The sequence below is a fragment of the Bubalus bubalis genome, chromosome 6 (genome assembly GCF_019923935.1).
Source record: "Bubalus bubalis isolate 160015118507 breed Murrah chromosome 6, NDDB_SH_1, whole genome shotgun sequence".
NCBI classification, from domain to species: Eukaryota; Metazoa; Chordata; class Mammalia; order Artiodactyla; family Bovidae; genus Bubalus; species Bubalus bubalis.
The window spans coordinates 64,805,283-64,825,487 of record NC_059162.1 but is presented as its reverse complement, the minus strand read 5'-3'; the positions used below and the strand labels follow the sequence as shown (position 1 = coordinate 64,825,487).

Genomic DNA, 20,205 nt, shown 5'->3' with positions numbered 1-20,205 from the left:
TCTAGATTTACAGAAGAATACACATGATACTTGGTATCCTTTAATATCATAGAGCAAAATATTAGTATGAACACTGTTCAGCAGACATTAGCTTGATATTTAAATCCTTAATTTCCAAGCATTTTTGTAATTCTATTGTGTATAACCTCTTATAGTTCAGGTCATTTTTGTAGATGTCAATTCAAGAAAATTTAATATCTAAAATAAGTCCTGGAAAAATATGTCTGTATTTTTTCCTTAGCTAAGGAATTATTAACAATGAACTGTCTTTTCTTATAAAATCTCGCATTAATTTCTTAAAGTAAATATTTTGGTTTATAATGCTAAACTTAATTTTCTTTTTTATTAAAAATAATCTATATATTCAAGTTATAAATTCTAGAGTTTTAAATTAGATTAAGTTTGCTGAATAAAAAGTTAAAGGAAAGTTTATAGGATGGTATTTTCTGCAACCTCAAGAATATCACATCTTCAGTCTGAAGACAGTGAACGAATAAAATTTCTCCAAGCTTCCTAGGTAAACAATGATAAAGAATGATATCATTTTTCCTATAATGAGCTACATATAACATAATTCAAGAATGCAATTCTGTAATCATGATACAGAAATGATTCATGATAAAATTCATGATAAAAAATACTGAATTTTTCAAATGTATCTGAGAATAACTAAGTAGCTTTCTTGCACTTGCACCTTGCTTTTCACTGAGACATGTTTTATCAGTGGTACATTCTAAGCATTAAGGCACAAAGATTCAACCCTAAGCCTCCAAAGATGATTAATCCTGAAAGGGTCAAGAAGTAAGATAATGCTTGTTGTTGTTCAGTGGCTAAGTCAGGTCCAACTCTCTGTGACCTAATGGATTGTAGTATGCCAGGCTCCTCTCTTCACTCTCTCACAGAGCTTGCTCAAATTCATGTCCTTTGAGTTGGTGAAACTGTCTAGCCATCTCATCCTCTCCTGCTTCCTTCTCCTTTTGCCTTCAAGCTTTTCCAGCTTCAGGGTCTTTTCCAATGATTCAGCACTTTGCATAAGATGATCAAAGTATTGGAGCTTCAGCTTCAGCATCAGTCCTCCCAATGAATACTCAGGATTGATTTCCTTTAGGATTGACTGGCTTAATCTCCTTGTTGTCCAGGGGACTCTTAGGAATCTTCTCCAACACCGCAATTCAAAAGCATCAATTCTTTGGCACTCAGCCTTCTTTATGATCCAACTCTCACAACCATACATGACTACTGGTAAAACCATAGCTTTGACAATATAGACCTTTGTTGTCAAAGTGATGTCTCTGTTTTTTAATATGTTGTCTAGATTTGTCATATTATAGATTTCCTACCTTCCTTAGCAACTTACATTTTAGACACGACATTAGTAGATGGAATTTAGTGAGGACTAAAAAATTACAGAATATCAAAAATAGGGACAAACATACATTTATGGCCCCTGTCCTAATGTTTTCATTTGGTTATTATGCCCATGCATCACTCAGTTCCTCAAAATGGATATGGAATCACATATCTGAAAAAAAGAATTTCTACTTGGGAGGTGGCTCTCGTCCTTGGGATGTTAAATGATGTTCCCAGGATGAGTTAGAAGCAAGGAGGAAAACAAACAATATCAAGTACACTGGTTAGACTTGTTTCTAATTTACCATGTGAGTTAAAGGGTGATGTTACATAAGACAAAATATATTAAAATATGGCCTTCCCAACTTTCCTACCATTCTGCTACTGAAGGCATTTGGATTTCATCCAGTCAGCTTTTTCCCCTTTCCAGACTGCTCATTCCCCAACCTACAAACCATCCTCTCCATCTTTCCCTGAAGCACATGAGACAAATAACAAAATCTCAGATGTGACTTCTGGCCGAACTTGTTTTTATAAATGCAGTGTTGCTGGGCCATCTCACATGGTCAGGAATGCATATGCGATTCAGAGACCAGAGTCATCAGGCTTTCTAACAATTCAACACAGTCCATAAGGTTCGGTCTTTGGGCCAAAGTCACAGACAAAAGGGAATATTTGTCTGAAATTATATCTGACCTTTTTATACTCCTTAGAAATCTAGTATAACCTATCAATAATTTAGAAATTTCAGGGTATAATTATTTTTATTTATATTGAAGTATGATTAATCGATTCCATAAATATCTTTATTAATTTTTTTTTTGCTTAAAACAAGATTAAATTAAGCATATACACATTGAAACTAAGCTGCAAGAGAGGTGTATTTTCATTTTAAGCTCTGCACAAGGTAAAACTCTCTTTGGATTGATTGTGATATTAGGAGAAGTCAAACAAAGATTATTACATTTATTCCAATTTAAGCTTTTTATTCATTTTCCAATAATTGCACTTCAGAAGCCTCAAAGATGTGCTCTCAAATTTTAAGAACCTTGGGGAAATTAGCCAGTTTTATACTAACAAATTAATGATAATGTTGAAATAACCTTTTTCCAAGGTAACATAAAAGGCTGTAACAATGTTCTACTTTCTTAGGCATAATATAAGTTTTTAGTTGACCTGGAATAAAGTCTGTACATTTTCCTTTCAGAAAAAGCAATGTTATTTTAAATCTGTGAATGGCATTCTATTTGGTATCCACATTAGCAAAGGTCTTGGTGTGTCTTTCATATATATTTTTTTAACAGTTTAAATTACCATTTATTTACTGATTATTATTTACCACATATTATTCATTTGTTTAATAAATATGTATTAATGGTAGACACTGTACTGATAATATATTAGTTAAAAAGATAAGTTTCTACCATCAAAGTCTAGTGAAATTAATTTTTACTTATTTTTCTTTGAGTTTTATTGATATATGCTTGACACTGTATAAGTTTAAGGTGTACAGTATAATGATGATTTAAACACATTATAAAAAGATTACCACAATAAATTTGCTGAACATCCATCATCTCATTTGTGGTTGCTGTTTAGTAAAAAGTCATCTCTGACTCTTTGCGACCCCATGGACTGTAGCGTGCTAGTCTCTTCTGTCCATCGGATTTCCTGGACAAAAATACTGGAGTGGGTTGTCATTTCCTTCTGCAGGGAAGAAACTTTCATCTCTTGCTTTGCAGGTGAATTCCTTACCACTGAGCTACCAGGGAAGCCTGTCATCTTATACAGACATAGAATAAAAGAAAAAAATTCTAGTGAAAATATTTTTAATCCCTATTTCAAGCTGTATTTCATTATTGTTATCATTACAGGTACTGAGTTTGTATCCAAATAGAATCTCTAAATGCTTAACAACTTTTATGAAAAAGTAAATTTTCCTATCCTGAATTTTATTATAGGTTCAGAGCTTCTCTTCATTAATTTAACTTTTTAACTTCTGAAACAATCTCAAATTTACAGAATAGTAGCAAGAACTACTTCTCAAATTGCATTGTGAATCTACTGTATTTATCAGGTATAGTTACATTTCTCTTTTGGCAATTGGCATATATTGAGCGGTGGGGGTGATAATGCCTGTAATATTTAATCCAAAGATTTAAACTTTGTTAATGAAAATTATGGTATCAATTTATATTCTTATAAAGGTTCGTTTAAGGTTACAACTTAATTTTATTTCTTACTTCTCTATTATTTCACGTGTTTATTACAACATATTTCAATTTATAGTATCTTCAAGGTATGCTCATGAAACAATTAACAAAGTCTCTTTTCAAGAGTTTTTATTTTATTTAATTTGCTAATAGAATATGAATAATAAAACATATAAAATAAGCAAGAAGACATATAAACTGGAAGAAGTTATTCTTTAATTCAAAAAATTAATTTGAAAGTGATCAGAAACTCTAAGGCATAGATGTTTCCAAATTCATTCTTAAATGCACTGCATTGTATTTAGAAAATAATTGGAAATCACTAAATATTGATGAAATAAATAAATGAAGTTGGGCAGCAAGAAGAAATTTGATCTAAACTTGGAGGCGGCAATCATTCCCTCACTGAACTTCTATTATAGCAGTGTGTGAGATATCAGGGGGGGATAAAATATGCCCCATAAAGACATTACATATTGCACTAGTTTTCAGGAAGCTTATAATTCAGTTAAAGTAATAAATATTGCTACTCACTATTTTGTCTTAGCTTCCTTTTCTCCATAAGCTAGAATCATATTTTCAAATTCAATAGCAGATGAAGAAGATGGACTGTGTAATTAGCCTAAAGCAAAGAGTGAAATGAACTTGTTGACTTTTTTTGTTTTCATTGGCTAATAATTTATTAATTATCTAGTAGAGCATAAACTTTGACATCTGATAGGAGATTAAATATAGTTAATGACTTCATATGACATTGAATAATAAAATTAAAAAATAGGCTATACATATTGCAAATATGTTGGTCTGTTTAGACTGAGTATGACTTTATTTTAGACTTATCTGACTATACGGTAAAAAATAACCTACAATTCTTGTGAATAGGACATTATTTGGAAAACAGGTCTTTGTGGATGTAATTAAGATGGAGTCACACTGGGCCCTAAATCCAGTAACTGGTGTTCTTCAAAAATATGGAAACATAGGTGCCAAGACATACCTAAGGGAAAGAGGGTCATATAAAGATAGAGGCAAGAAGCCAAGGTGCCATTAGCAAGGCAACACCAGGATTGCCAGCAACTATTAGAATCTATGAAGAAACAAGAAACGATCCTATTGTAGAGTTTTCAGAGATAGTACAACCCTATCTACAGCTAGACTTCAGATTAATGGTCTTCAGAATTGTTAGAGAATACATTTCTGTTGTTTTAAATCACACAGTTGGTGATATTTTGTAACAGCAGCCCTAGTAATTCAATAAAAACACTTAAGACTAGATAAAGAAGGACATACAAAGAGGAAAGGAACATATTCAGATGGTGATAATTTGAAGCATATCAGATATTTAAGCAAATTGTGCACTATAGAGGAATGCATTTGTAAATAAATTAATGTGATAATGTAAGACTGTGAAAAGGAACATGTCACTTAAATCTTCCGCAAAGCTCAGGGAACATTGTAATTACAGTCCATCTTCTAGGCTCTAGCCTCTCCTCTCATTTTAAAATTTAACTCATACCAGTGAAAGGTCGTGGAGTTTCATATAATGTAGCCTTAATTTCTTGATTTATACCCAACCTTCACTATTTACTAACTGATTGAACAAGTCACAGTATTAGTTTGCTAAAACAGCCATAATAAAGTACCACAAACAGATGGCATAAATAACAGAAACTTATTTCCTTACATTTGTGGGCTAGAAGTCTTGGATCAAGGTGTGGCAGGGTTAATTTATTCTAAGACCTCTCTTCTTGGCTTGGAGATGTGTTTCAGTGTTTTCACATAATTTTCCCTATGTGGGTATCTGTGTCTTAATCTCCCTTCATATTAGGATAGCAGTCCTAATGGATTAAGGTCCACATGTCTGTCTTTGTTATTTGGCTGCTAAGATGTGTCTGACTCTTTTGTGACCCGTAGACTGTAGCATACTAGGCTCCTCTGTCCATGGGATTTCCCAGGCAAGAATACTGGAGTGGACTGCCATTTCCTTCTCCAGGGAATCTTCTTGACTGAAGGTTTGAACCCGTGTCTCCTGATTGGCAGGCAAATTCTCTACCACTGAGCCATCAGGAAAGCCCATTTCTGACCTCTGCTGCTGCTGATACTGCTGCTCTTGCTGCATCACTTCAGTCATGTCCGACTGTGTGACCCCATACACGGCAGCCCACCAGGCTCCTCCATCAATGGGATTTTCCAGGCAAGAGTACTGGAGTGGGTTGCCATTGCCTTCTCTGATATCTGACCTCATTTAACCTTAATTATCTCTTTAAAGGTAATTTCCTATCTCCAAATACAAATGCATTGTGAGATACTGAATGGTATAACTTCAACGTGTGAGGTTGGAGGGGGGCACACAATTCAACCCATAACAATTAGTTTATGCCTCAGTTTTTCATCTATTCAAAAGTGAATTCCAAAAATATTAATCTCCTAGACATGTTATGAGTAAATGAAATGTACAAATAAACACAACAATGTCTGGCAAATTTTAAGCCCTAGACATCATTTGATTATTGTTACTCTTATTAATGTAAGTTAATACATTACAATCAAGATTTACATTCAATTAAAGTCGTTTCCTGCTGTACAGTTCAAATTCCCTCTGCATCTTAGATAAAGGTGAATTTATAATGAGATACGTACAAATTAAAATGCAAGAGACTGATATAAAGAAGAGCTACTCTATTTGGTTTCTAGCTTTGTGTGTCAAACATTGTGGGATTTCAATCAGAATAATTAGAAAAAGAAGAAGAGGGAATTAGGATCTTTTGAGAACTGAAACCAGTAGTTTCTAGGGTCAAAAATTATTCTGACTTACTCAAATATATAGTTCTCAAACATATATGTAGACCATGTGCATTTTAATGATGGAAAAATGGAGATTTCTTAAAGTCTGATAACTGGTAGAGTTGTGTGATTATGTGGATTTTTATTAATTTAAATTTACTTATTACTTTCCATTTTTATATTTTTTAGTTAATTAATCACAATCCTTGGTTAAAGACACACTGTGTTTATGGGTTTATGTGTTGTTCTCTCCTATTTCATTTCTTTATTTGCATTTATACTATGATAAATATTCATAAATTATTGCCCAGTCCTACAATTAAATATTAGTCATACTCTACATAGTTTATACTATAACTTACATTCCTCACTTAACATCATGTTACTAAGAATTGTACATGTTAAAAAAAAAAAGAATTGTACATGTTGACACATGGTGGTTCTATTAATAGCTCATTTTTAAAGCCATGAAATATATCTTTGTGTAACTATATAATTAGTACTTGTCTTTTCCCATCTGATGGGCATTTGTTTTGTTTCCAGTGTTCTGCTATAAAGAACATTGTATAAATGCACTTACCCAGGTTTCCTGCTGAAGACATCACTACTGCTGCTGCTGCTGCTAAGTTGCTTCAGTCGTGTCCGACTCTGTGCAACCCCACAGACGACCAGGCTCTGCCGTCCCTGGGATTCCCCAGGCAAGAACACTGGAGTGGGTTGCCATTGCCTTCTCCATTGTGTGAAAGTAAAAAGTGAAAGTGAAGTCGCTCAGTTGCGTCTGACTTGTAGCGACCCCATGGACTGCAGCCTCCCAGGCTCCTCAATCCATGGGATTTTCTAGGCAAGAGTACTGGAGTGGCTTGCCATTGACATCACTGCTAAGTCATTGGAAAAGCAAATGCTCAGCTTTATAAGATTTGTCTATTACATTATACACACACACACACGTGTGTGTATATATATATATATACACTTCGTGTGTGTTATTCTTTCCAATATCAGATTAGACTTATTTATTTTGACCAACTGACTATGAATTACATGGTTCCTCTTTGTGACTTTTACTTTCATTTCTCAATGCAATAGCAACTCTGAACTTTTTTTTTTTTTTTTTTTTGGCCTTTTTAATTTACCCTACTGTGATATGCTCAAACTTTGCTTCTGGCTTGTTTGTCTTTTGCCTATTGATTATACAAATTTTTTATACAGTACTCACACTAACCTCACACACCAATTCAACTAAGGCTGCTGACCCAGCAAAACCAGTGGTATAGCTTCCAGTATTTTTTGGCTGTGATCTCATCACTGTAAAACTCAAGGCCATTGAAATAGACTGCTTTATGTGTCAGCTTGACTGGGCTCCAGGGTGCACAGATTAAATGTCATTTCCGAATTTGTCTTCTAGGGTATTTCTGAATAAGAGTAACATCTAAATCAGTGGATTCAGCAAACCGCCCTCCCCTGTGTGGATGGGTATCACCCTAGCCACTGAGGAACTAACTAGAAAAGGTGGAAGAAGGGAGGATTTGTCTCTTCCCTCCTGCTTATTGAGCTGGGAAATCAATCTTTTTCTGCTCTTGGATTGAGATTTGCAATATTCCCTTCCCTAGCTCTCAGGCATGGGGTGATGGACTGGAATTATACCACTGGCTTTGCTGGGTTTCCAATATGCTGACAGCAGTTTGTGAAAACCAAACTAAACAAATAAAGCCAGCTATTGCCCTTAACTCTGTCTCCTTGCCTATGCTAAAAATATTGATGAATCAGTTGATTAATAAGTTGTTTAGTCATTCTGTTCAGTTCTTCTATTTGAATTTTATAAGCTGCTTATTTACATTATAGCCCTTCTTATTTTTTTTTTCTTTTCCTTAAAAGATAATTGCAAAGAAAATGAGAAGACGATTCTTCAAAGATCTTCAGGACCAAATTCTGTGATTCTATATCATAAAAAATAAGGTATTTTAAATTTATTGTTGGGCGAGCACTATACTGGAAAACATGCCTTGCACACAGTAGATGGTCAACAGGTATGTTTTCATTGTGAGAGATGATCTTGAACTAGAAACATGCAAAGTAATTTGTAACTTAAGCGTGTATAAATACACACCCACGTGAGACACTATTCAGTTCAGTTCAGTTCAGTCGCTCAGTCGTGTCCAGCTCTTTGAGACCCCATGAATTGCAGCATGCCAGGCCTCCTTGTCTATCACAAACTCCTGGAGTTCACCCAAACTCATATGCATCGAGTTGTTGATGCCATCCAGCCATCTCATCCTCTGTCGTCCCCTTCTCCTCCTGACCCCAATCCCTCCCAGCATCAGAGTCTTTCCCAATGAGTCAACTCTTCGCATTAGGTGGCCAAAGTATTGGAGTTTCAGCCTCAGCATCAGTCCTTCCAATGAACACCCAGGACTGGTCTCCTTTAGAATGGACTGGTTGGAACTCCTTGCAGTCCAAGGGACTCACAAGAGTCTTCTCCAACACCGCAGTTCAAAAGCATCAATTCTTTGGCACTCAGCTTTCTTCACAGTCCAACTCTCACATCCATACATGAACACTGAAAAAACCATAGCCTTGACTAGATGGACTTTGTTGGAAAGTAATATCTCTGCTTTTTAATATGCTATCTAGGTTGGTCATAACTTTCCTGCCAAGGTGTAAGTGTCTTTTAATTTCATGGCTGCAGTCACAATCTGCAGTGATTTTGGAGCCCCCCAAAAATAAAGTCTGACACTGTTTCCACTGTTTCCCCACCTATTTCCCATGAAGTGATGGGACACTATTAGGAGCTAGCAAATAGTTACACTAAAACACAAATAGATTGTGTGTTAATATAAATAGTAAAAGGGAGTGTGTTTCTGAAATTAATCTAGAAAGATCATCATATATTTTTGAATCAAATTATACTTTATATAACTTAAGTAAAAATTCAAGGAAAAAAGCAATAAATATCACATTATGAGTATGTGTGCTTGCATGCATGCTCAGTCATGTCCAACTCTTTGTGACCCCATGAACTATAGCTTGCCAAGCTTCTCTGTCCATGGAATTTTTCAAGCAAGAATACAGGAGTGGGTTGCCATTTCCTTCTCCAAGGGGTCTTCCTGAGCCAGAGGTAGAACCTATCTCTTGAATCTCCTGCACTGGCAGGCAGATTCTTTACCAGCTGAGCCACTGGGGAAGCTCCATAGTGTATTATATTATAATCTTAACATTTCAGGGTCATCTGGTATGCATTCATTCATAACATTAAAAAATGAAGTTTTGAGAACTAATTCATTGTTAGTTATTTATTTCCATTTATCTCACATATTTTTTTTCCACAAAAAGATACCATTTGTAAAGTTTTTTAGACCTTGTGAGGTTAATTAAAGTCAGAATACCTGTTCTGTCACCTCAACATTTCATCTCACAAATAGGAAAAAACACAAAGCCATGTACTACGGTGCAGCTTCCATGAAAAATCATCTTAGACAGGTACTATAATTATATGAAGAACATGAACAAAAGAGAAGAATGTTAAAGAAAATTGAGGTACTCAAAACAAGTATTATTCTCACTAATCAAATTTCAAAACAACAGACTTTACAAGGATGCTCTAAAAAGACAATCCTTTTTAGTTTTGAATTTAAGAAGGCTAAAAATTAGAACAAAAGCTTGTTGACATGATTTTTATAATATGCCAAATGTTCAGATTAGTTGAAGAAAAAAGATCTCTGAAAATTGCTCAAGCTATGAATCCAGGGATAACATTTCTTTTCAAAACCATATTATAGGAATAATTTTTTAATTAAAATATTTGGTTTTGCCCAAAAGGTAAGTGCTATTCTTGCATGTGCCATTTGAAAATAAGAGTATATTTAATACTGCAATGAGTGGGATAATGACCTCAGAGGAAATTAGCCACTGGGAATTTTGAAAAATATTCTAAAATGGATCTTCAATGTAAATACACATGATATAACTTTTAAATGAAATTCAGTTCAGTTGCTCAGTCGTGTCCGACTCTTTGCGACCCCATGCACCGCAGCACACCAGGCCTCCCTATCCATCACCAACTCTCTGAGTTCACTCAGACTCACGTCCAACGAGTCAGTGATGCCATCCAGCCATCTCATCCTCTGTCGTCCCCTTCTCCTCCTGACCCCAATACCTCCCAGCATCAGAGTCTTTTCCAATGAGTCAACTCTTCTCGTGAGGTGGCCAAAGTACTGGAGTTTCAGCTTTAGCATCATTCCTTCCAAAGAAATCCCAGAAAGTCCATTCCTTCAGAATGGACTGGTTGGATCTCCTTGCAGTCAAAGGGACTCTCGAGAGTCTTCTCCAACACCACAGTTCAAAAGCATCAATTCTTTGGGGCTCAGCCTTCTTCACAGTCCAACTGTCACATCCATACATGACCACAGGAAAAACCATAGCCTTGACTAGACAGACCTTTGTTGGCAAAGTAATGTCTCTGCTTTTGAATATGCTATCTAGGTTGGACATAACTTTCCTTCCAAGGAGTAAGCGTCTTTTAATTTCATGGCTGCAGTCACCATCTGCAGTGATTTTGGAGCCCAAAAAAATAAAGTCTGCCACTGTTTCCACTGTTTCCCCATCTATTTCCCATGAAGTAATGGGACCGGATGCCATGATCTTCGTTTTCTGAATGTTGAGCTTTAAGCCAACTTTCACTCTCTACTTTCACTTTCATCAAGAGATTTTTTAGTTCCTCTTCACTTTCTGCCATAAGGGTGGTGTCATCTGCATATCTGAGGTTATTGATATTTCTCCCGGCAATCTTGATTCCAGCTTGTGTTTAAATACAAAACTTTAAGCATAATTTATTATTTCTAAATCACAGATGGTCATCAAATAGAGATATTGGGCTTCAATATTCACTGTAGCCCAATATTGATTAACACTCAATCTTTCATCATTCAAACAGATTATATACCAAAACACTTCTATACTTCAGTCATATTGTAATTGTGTGAGTGTGTATGTGTGTGTGTCTATCACTGTGTATACTGAACAAACCGCTAAAGAAATCTTCAAAATTTCTTCTCTGCTTGATTCCATTCTACAGCATACAAAAATGTTTTTGTATCACTGAGAATGGAGAGGTATATTAGGGAGGTCATTTTGACATACTCCTTTCACAATTTGTAATCAGTCTACTGTTCCATGTCCAGAGCTAACTGTTGTTGCTTGATCTGTATATAGATTTCTCAGGAGGCAGGGAAGGTGGTCTGGTATTCCTATCTCTTTAAGAGTTTTCCAAAGTTTCTTGTGATCCACACAGTCAAAGGCTTTGGTGTAATCAATAAAGCAGAAGGAAATATTTCTCTGGAATTCTCTTGATTTTACTATGATCCAATGGATGTTGGCAATTTAATCTCTGGTTCCTCTGCCTTTTCTAATCCAGCTGGAACATTTGGAATTTCACAGTTCACACGCTGTTGAAGCCTGGCTTGGGGAATTTTGAGTATTACTTTGCTAGCCTATGGGGGCTTCCCTGGTGGCTTACAGGGTAAAGCATCTGCCAGCAATGAGGGAGACCCAGCTTTGATCCAAGACCCGGTTTCAATGCCTGGGTTGGGAAGATCCCCTGGAGAAGGAAATGGCAACCCACTCCAGTACTCTTGCCTGAAAAATCCCATGGACCAAGGAGATGAATGCAATTGTGCGGTACTTTGAACATTCTTTGGCATTGTCTTTCTTTGAGATTGGAATGAAAACTGTCCTATGGCCGCTGCTGAGTTTTTTTGCAAATTTGCTGGCATACTGAGTGCAGCACTTTCACAGCATTATCTTTTAGCATTTGAAATAGCTCAACTGGAATTCCATCACAGCCACTAGCTTTGTTCGTAGTGATGCTTCCTAAGGCGCACTTGACTTCACATTCTAGGATGTTTGGCTTGAAGTGAGGGATCACACCATCGAGGTATTCTGGGACATGAAGTTTTGTTGTTTGTCTGTTTGTTTTTTGTATAGTTATTTTGTGTATTCTTGCCACCTCTTCTTAATATCTTCTCCTTCTGTTAGGTCCATACCATTTCTTTCCTTTATTGTGCTCATCTTTACATGAAATGTTCCCTTGGTATCTCTAATTTTCTTGACGAGATCTCTAGTCATTCCCATTCTATTGTTTTCCTCTATTTCTTTGCATTGATCACTGAGGAAGGCTTTCTTATCTCTCCTTGCTATTCTTTGGAACTCTGCATTCAAATGGGTATACCTTTCCTTTTCTCCTTTGCCTTTAGCTTCTCTTCTTTTCTCAGCTATTTGTAAGGCCTCCTAAGACAACCATTTTGCGTTTTTACATTTCCTTTTCTTGGAGATGGTCTTGATCACTGCCTCCTATACAATCTCAGGAAACTTTGTCCATAGTTCTTCAGGCACTCTCTCTATTAGATCTAATTCCTTGACTGTATTTCTCACTTCCACTGTATAATCATAAGAGATTTGATTTAGGTCATACCTGAATGGTCTAGTGGATTTCCCTACTTTCTTCAATTGAAGTCTTAATTTGGCAATAAGGAGTTCATGACCTGAGCCACAGTCAGCTCCCGGTCTTGTTTTTGCTGACTGTATAGAGCTTCTCCATCTCTGGCTGTGAAGAATATAATCAATATGATTTCAGTATTGACCATCTGGTGCTGTCCCTGTGTAGAGGCTTCTCTTGTGTTGTTGGAAAAGGATGTTTGCTATGACCAGTGCATCCTCTTGCAAAAACTCTGTTTGCCTTTACCCTGCTTTCTTTTGTACTCTAAGGCCAAATTTGCCTGTTACTCCAGGTGTCTCTTCATTTCCTACTTTTTCATTCCAGTCCCCTATGATGAAAAAGACATCTTTTTTGGGTGTTAGTTCTAGAAGTTCTTGCAGGTCTTTATAGAAGTGTTCATTTTCAGCTTCTTCAGCATTACTGGTTTGGGCATAGACCTGGATTACTATTATGGTGAATGTTTTGCCTTGGAAACAGACAGAGATCATTCTGTTGTGTTTGAGATTGCACCACATACATATGTGAGACTCTACCACATACACAGACATAGCAAATTGTATCAACCTTACCCTCAAAGTATTTTCTTAATGAATCCACCTTCCTCCATTTCTACTTTTTAATTTAAGTCACTATCATCTTTCCCTTGAGCCACTAAAACAGCACTATTTGTGTCCTTGCTTTCATTCCATTCTTCACAAGGGTCAAGGTGGTTATTTTAGTCAGTAAATCAAAATTGCTTCAGTTTGGGTCCCATCAGAAGTAGATACTAGACAAAGATTCCTGTGTGAGTGTCTTATTTTTGAAGTAAAACAATATTTGTCATAGGAGTGAAGAAATGAGAAGAGAAAGAAAGGCAACCAATAAAAGATGTTACCAAGCCAGAGGTTCCTGAATTCTTAAATATTAATTTATTCAAGAAACTCTGGATTTTTGGAGCCTTTTTGGAGTAATCTTAGCAGATGAGTGAGGGAGTTGGGGTAGTCATATACAGCAATCATTGTCTGAGTGTGCCTTTTCTGCATTTTTGCCTTCTTTTGTAAGAACAAACCAGCCTTCCAAAGCTTCAGAGAAAGCCCAGGCAAAGACGTACAGGTATAAGCAGTTGCAAATCAGCTGAAAAATAGCTCAATTGTCAGGCCCAATGAATATGGGCAGGGTACATAAACTAAATTTCCCCTTCCTAAAATCCTGCAAATGCTTCTTATTTTATTTAGGAAAAAGTCCCAGCTCTTGTGGTCTCCTGGCTGACTTGCTGGTTCTTCTATCAGCCAAGATCACCAACAGCAGATCTTTCCTGATGCAGATTTTCTACTCTGGATCTCCTTCCAAACCTTCATCTGGAGTTCTCCTCATTCAGGACTCAGTTCCCCTCACACTGTATCAGTGAAGAAAATCCTACCCATCCTAGAGATCTAGAAAGTGAAGTCACTCAGTCGTGTCTGACTCTTTGCGACCCCATGGCCTATAGCCTACCAGGCTCCTCTGTCCATGGGATTTTCCAGGTAATAGTCCTGGAGTGGATTGCTATTTCCTTCTCCAGGGGATCTTCCCAACCCAGTGATGGAACCTGGGTCTCCTGGATTGTAGACAGATGCTTTACCGTCTGAGCCACCAGGGAAGCCTAGAGTAACCATCAATTCCACACTGGCACACCTTTGTTTTATTCTATTTATCTATTTCATTTTGCTTAATTTTTATCACAACATATATTTTATTTAACTCAATATATATTTTATTTAACATTTACTCTCTGCCTGATGAAAACATTGGCTCTCTGAGAAAAATGAACTAAGCTTAATTCAGCAGTTTATCCCTAATGTTTTAAACAATGCCTGGCACATAGGAGGTGCCATAAAAATTTATGGAATAATTATTTTGGTTGTTTAATTCAATGTATGGCAATTCGCTTTCCAAATGACCTTTTAAAGAATGTATTCTTTCCCAAGGACACATTTTATATTTGAAATTTGAGACCACAACATCTGGGTTCAAATAACAGCTCCAGGATTTATGAACTGTGGACCTGGGACAAGTTATTTGGCCTGTCTCTTGTAGGACTTACTTCACTGTGTTGTTATATTACACTGTATAGCTATATATCATTAAAATAATTAGAATAGTACCTGACAGTTAGCAAGTACTATATAATTATTAATTATTAGCTATTGCTTTTCAAAAAACAGTTGATTCATATCCAAATATGGCATCTGGTCCCATCACTTCATGGCAAATAGATGGGGGATAAATGGAAACAGTGGCAGATTTTATTTTCTTAGGCTCCAAAATCACTGTGGACCATGAAATTTAAAACTGCTTACTCTTTGGAAGAAAAGCTATGACCAACCTAAACAGCATATTTAAAAGCAGAGACATCATTTTTCTGACAAAGGTATGTCTAGTCAAAGCTATGGTTTTTCCAGTAGTCATGTTGGGATGTGAGAGTTGGATCCTAATGAATGCTGATTGCTGAAAAACTAATGCTTTCACTGTGGTGCTGGAGAAGGCTCTTTAGAGTCTCTTGGACTGCAAGGAGATCAAACCAGTCAATTCTAAAGGAAATCAACCCTGGATATTCATTGGAAGGACTGATGCTGAAGCTGAAGCTCCAATACTTTGGCCTCCTAATGCAAAGAGCCGACTCATTGGAAAAGATCCTGATGCTGGGAAAGATTGTAGGCAGGAGAAGAAGGGGGCAACAGAGGATGAGATGGTTGGACAGCATCACCGACTCAATGGAGTTTGCACTAACTCCAGGAGATAGTGAAAGATGAGGAAGCCTGGCATGCTGCAGTCCATGGGGTTCCAAAGTCAGACAGACATGACTTTGTGACCGAATAACAACAACATTTCCAATATATCTTTTAGATTAAGAACTGAATGAAAACCTTGTCTCATGCTTTGAAGTAGAATAAGTAAATTATCATCTTTTGAACCAAAATGAAGTTTGTTCTATTTTGTAGCTTTATGTCTAAATTACTGAACACAGGGCAGGCATTTCTGGTAGGCCTCCACCACACCCAGGATCCCGGTGGGGATAGAGGTGTGAGCACAGCCCCAGCGCACCTCAACCCTGGGCTATTCACACTCCTACCTTCACACTCATCATCCTAGGGGTTGAAATTGATGGTAAAGTCATGGGACACCTGGGCAGAAGGGATTGGTCAGCAGGTCCACCTCCCAGGACCCCACACCCCCAACTTACTGAGAGAGCCTCTCTAAAGCCATCATAAGAATCTGGCAAGATGGCAGAGTGGAAGGATACATGCTCATCTTCTCATGCAAAAACTCCAAAATTACAACTTGCTGCTGAACAATCATCAACAGGAGAATGTTGGGTCCTACCAAAAAAAGATATCCCACATCCAAGGGCAAAGGAGAAGCCCAGCAAGACTGTAGGAGGGGGCGAAGTTGCATTTAGAATCAAACCCCATATCTGTCAGAGATGCTTGGAGGGCTCAAACAAAACCTTGTGCACCCCAGGACCCAGAGACCCCCACAGAAACTCAGCTAGACTTGTGTTTGAGTCTCTTGCAGAGTTATGGGTCAGCAGTGGCCTGTTGCTGGGGCAGGGGCTCTGGGGGAAGCTACCTGGGTCACACAGCTTGTAGCTTAAGCCCTCTTAGAGGAGGTCGCCATTAAACCCATAACAGAGCCACCAAGCTGATTACCCACAAACGGCAGGACAATTATACCAAAGAAATTCTCTCATTGTTAAGAAAGTTATAGGACCCATAAAAGATTTCCCAACCTGGGGACCTGGCAAAGGGACTGAGAAACCCCAGGGAATTTAACTTTGGAGGCAAGTGGGATTTGATTACAGAACTTCCACAGAACTAGGGAAAGAGATACTTGGAGAGCACAAACAAAATCTTGAGTGCACCAGGACCCAGGAGAAAGGAGTAATGACCCCACAAGAGACTGACCCACACTTGCCTGTGAGTGTCCAGGAATCTCCAGTGGAGGCATGGGTCAGCAGTGGCCTGCTGCAGGGTCACACACACACACAGAAGTCGGTCAGTCGTGTCCGACTCTTTGCGACCCCATGGATTGTAGCCCACAAGGCTCCTTGGTCCATGGGATTTTCCAGGCATGAATACTGGAGTGGGTTGCCGTTTCCTTCTCCAGGGGATCTTCCTGACCCAGGGATTGAACCTGGGTCTCCTACATTGTAGGCAGACGCTTTACCATCTGAGCTACCAGGGAAGTCCATCAAAAACACAGAAGAGTAGTAGTAAGTTTCAAAAGGATGTCAGTTGAGATCTTTTATAGATGAAATCTACTTCCTAGAAGTCACCTCGCCAATTATATGCACAGCTGGAGACAAAAGGCTGCAAAAAAAGGTCCAACTGGAAAATATCTTGGGTACCCAATTAGATCCAGTTATTCTGCGTTTGTGGATTTAAAATGATCATCATCCACGGTGGAATAGATGTGTCCCTAGTTGCTTAGAAAATCCACAGCTAGCTTGATTGAGGCTATGGACATGTGATGGAGTTGGTTCTTGAGATCCTGAAAGTTCAATCCTTCAGGTCTTGGGCAAGCCTTGATCAAATTCAGCACTCGTTCTGGGCCACAGTGAGGCCATTTGCTGGTATGAAGTTATTCCCACCGAAGTTCCCAGCTTCAGCCATTCCTGGATTGCTGATAGGCACTCTCCCTTTGAAGGCTGGCTGTTCGACTGGCTCAGGATCATGTGTGCATTGACTACTTCCAGAATATGTGTGGTGAACTCATTCATATCCTCCAGGGGCATGATCTTAAAGGCTACCAGGCTTTTCTTGTTCTGGAAAGATCTCAGATGACCAGACACTTTCACATATGTTTCTGGAGGGACCACAGTGTTTTCACTGCTGGCATCATCTGTGTCAACCCACTGGCGAGCATCCATGGGTGCAGCGGTCATGTCATCTATCTTGTAAACAATACTGGTTGCAGCCTTCTCTGCATTTCTGATAATCCCCACAATAGTGACCTGTGAAATCCCAACATTTCCAATTCTGAATACTTCATCAACCAGAGTAGCAGAAAGCAGCTGAGATATGGTACAAGGTACAATGTGCTGAGCTCTGGATTTCTTTTTGGTCTGGGAAGCTGTCGGAGCCCCCAAGGGACTGTGTGTAGCTGCAGGCTCCCCCGAAAGAGGAGGTGCTATAGCTTTCAAATCCATCTGGTTTTAAACAACAACAGTATAAACATCCTTGCTGCCCTCCAAGCCTCTGAAAAACCTACCAGACCCCCACCCCAGACTTCGCTCTAACCACTCTCAGTGTCTCCCTAACCGTCCCCCGCCCCATCCCACCACCTGCAATAGTGGAGGTCACCATTATCTTCATTACCTCCACCATAGTTTGGCCTCAGGCCAAACAACAGGGAGGGAACAGAGCTCTGCTTATCAACAGATAATTGGATTCAAAATTACTGAGCATGGCCCCGCCCATCAGACAAGACCCATTTTCCCCCACAGGCAGTCTCTCCCATCAGGAAGCTTCCATAAGCCTCTTATCCTTATCCCTCATAGGGCAGACAGAATGAAAACCACAATCACAGTAAACTAATAAAACTGATCACATGGACCACAGCCTTGTCTAACTCAGTGAAATTATGAGCCATGCCTTGTAGGGCAAGACCTTTGCCATGGTGGAGAGTTCTAACAAAATGTGGTCCACTGGAGAAAAGAATGGCAAGCCACTTCAGTATTCTTGCCTTGAGAACCCCATGAACAGTATGAAAAGGCAAAAAAAAAAAAAAAAAATATGACACTGAAAGATGAACTCCCCAGGTTGGTAGGTAGGTGCCCAATATGCTACTGGAGAAGAGTGGAGAAATAACTCCAGAAAAAATGAAGAGATGGAGCCAAAGCAAAAACAACACCCAGTTGTGGATGTGACTGGTGATGGAAGTAAAGTCAATGCCGTAAAGAACAATATTGTATAGGAACCTGGAATGTTCGGTCCACGAATCAAGGTAAATTAGAACTGTTCAAGCAGGAGATGGTTAAGAGTGAACATCAGCATTTTAAGAATCAGTGAACTAAAATGAACTTCAATGGGCAAATTTAATTCAGATAACCATTTTATCTAGTACTGTGGGCAAGAATCCCTTAGAAGAAGTGGGGTAACCCTAATAATCAACAAGAGTCCAAAAAGCAGTGCTGCTGATATGCTCAGTTGTGGCTGACTCTATGTGACCCCATGGACAGTAGCCCACCAGGTTCCACTGTCCATGGAATTTTCCAAGCAAGAATATTGGAATGGGTTGCCATTTCCTTCTCCATAAATACAGTATTTTGGTGCAATCTCAAACACGACAGAATGATCTCTGTCTGTTTCCAAGGCAAAACATTCACCATCATGGTAATCCAGGTCTATGCCCAAACCAGTAATGCTGAAGAAGCTGAAAATGAACATTTCTATAAAGACCTGAAAGAACTTCTAGAACCAACACCCAAAAAAGATGTTTTGTTTTTTTTTTTTTTTTTTTTTCATCATAGGGGACTGGAATGAAAAAGTAGGAAATGAAGAGACACCTGGAGTAACAGGCAAGTTTGGCCTTAGAGTACAAAAGAAAGCAGGGCAAAGGCAAACAGAGTTTTTTCCAAGAGGATGCACTGGTCATAGCAAACATCCTCTTCCAACAACACAAGAGAAGCCTCTACACATGATCAGATGGTCAATACCAAAATCAGATTGATTATATTCTTTGCAGCCAGAGATGGAGAAGCTCTACACAATCAGCAAAAACAAGACCGGCAGCTGACTGTGGCTCAGGTCATGAACTTCTTAATGCCAAATTCAGACTTCAAGTGAAGAAAGTAGGGAAATCCACTAGACCATTCAGGTATGACCTAAATCAAATCCCTTACGAGTATACAGTGGAAGTGAGAAATACATTCAAGGGATTAGATGTAGTAGACAGAGTGCCTGAAGAACTATGGACAAAGTTTCCTGAGATTGTATAGGAGGCAGTGATCAAGACCATCCCCCCAAAAAAGAAATGTAAAAACGCAAAATGGTTGTCTTAGGAGGCCTTACAAATAGCTGAGAAAAGAAGAGAAGCTAAAGGCAAAGGAGAAAAGGAAAGGTAAACCCATTGAACGCAGAGCTCCAAAGAATAGCAAGGAGAGATAAGAAAGCCTTCCTCAGTGATCAATGCAAAGAAATAGAGGAAAACAATAGAATGGGAATGACTAGAGATCTCTTCAAGAAAATTAGAGATACCAGGGGAGCATTTCATGTAAAGATGAGCACAATAAAGGAAAGAAATGGTATGGACCTAACAGAAGCAGAAGATATTAAGAAGAGGTGGCAAGAATACACAAAATAACTATACAAAAACCCAAACAACAAAACTTTATGTCCCAGGTAACCT

General features: G+C 38.2%; 1 pseudogene; it reads right to left on the bottom strand.

The window, feature by feature from the left end:
* Nucleotides 1-17,059: 17,059 nt before the first annotated feature.
* On the bottom strand, nt 17,060-18,023 carry LOC102390643 (annotated as a pseudogene).
* Nucleotides 18,024-20,205: the final 2,182 nt, after the last annotated feature.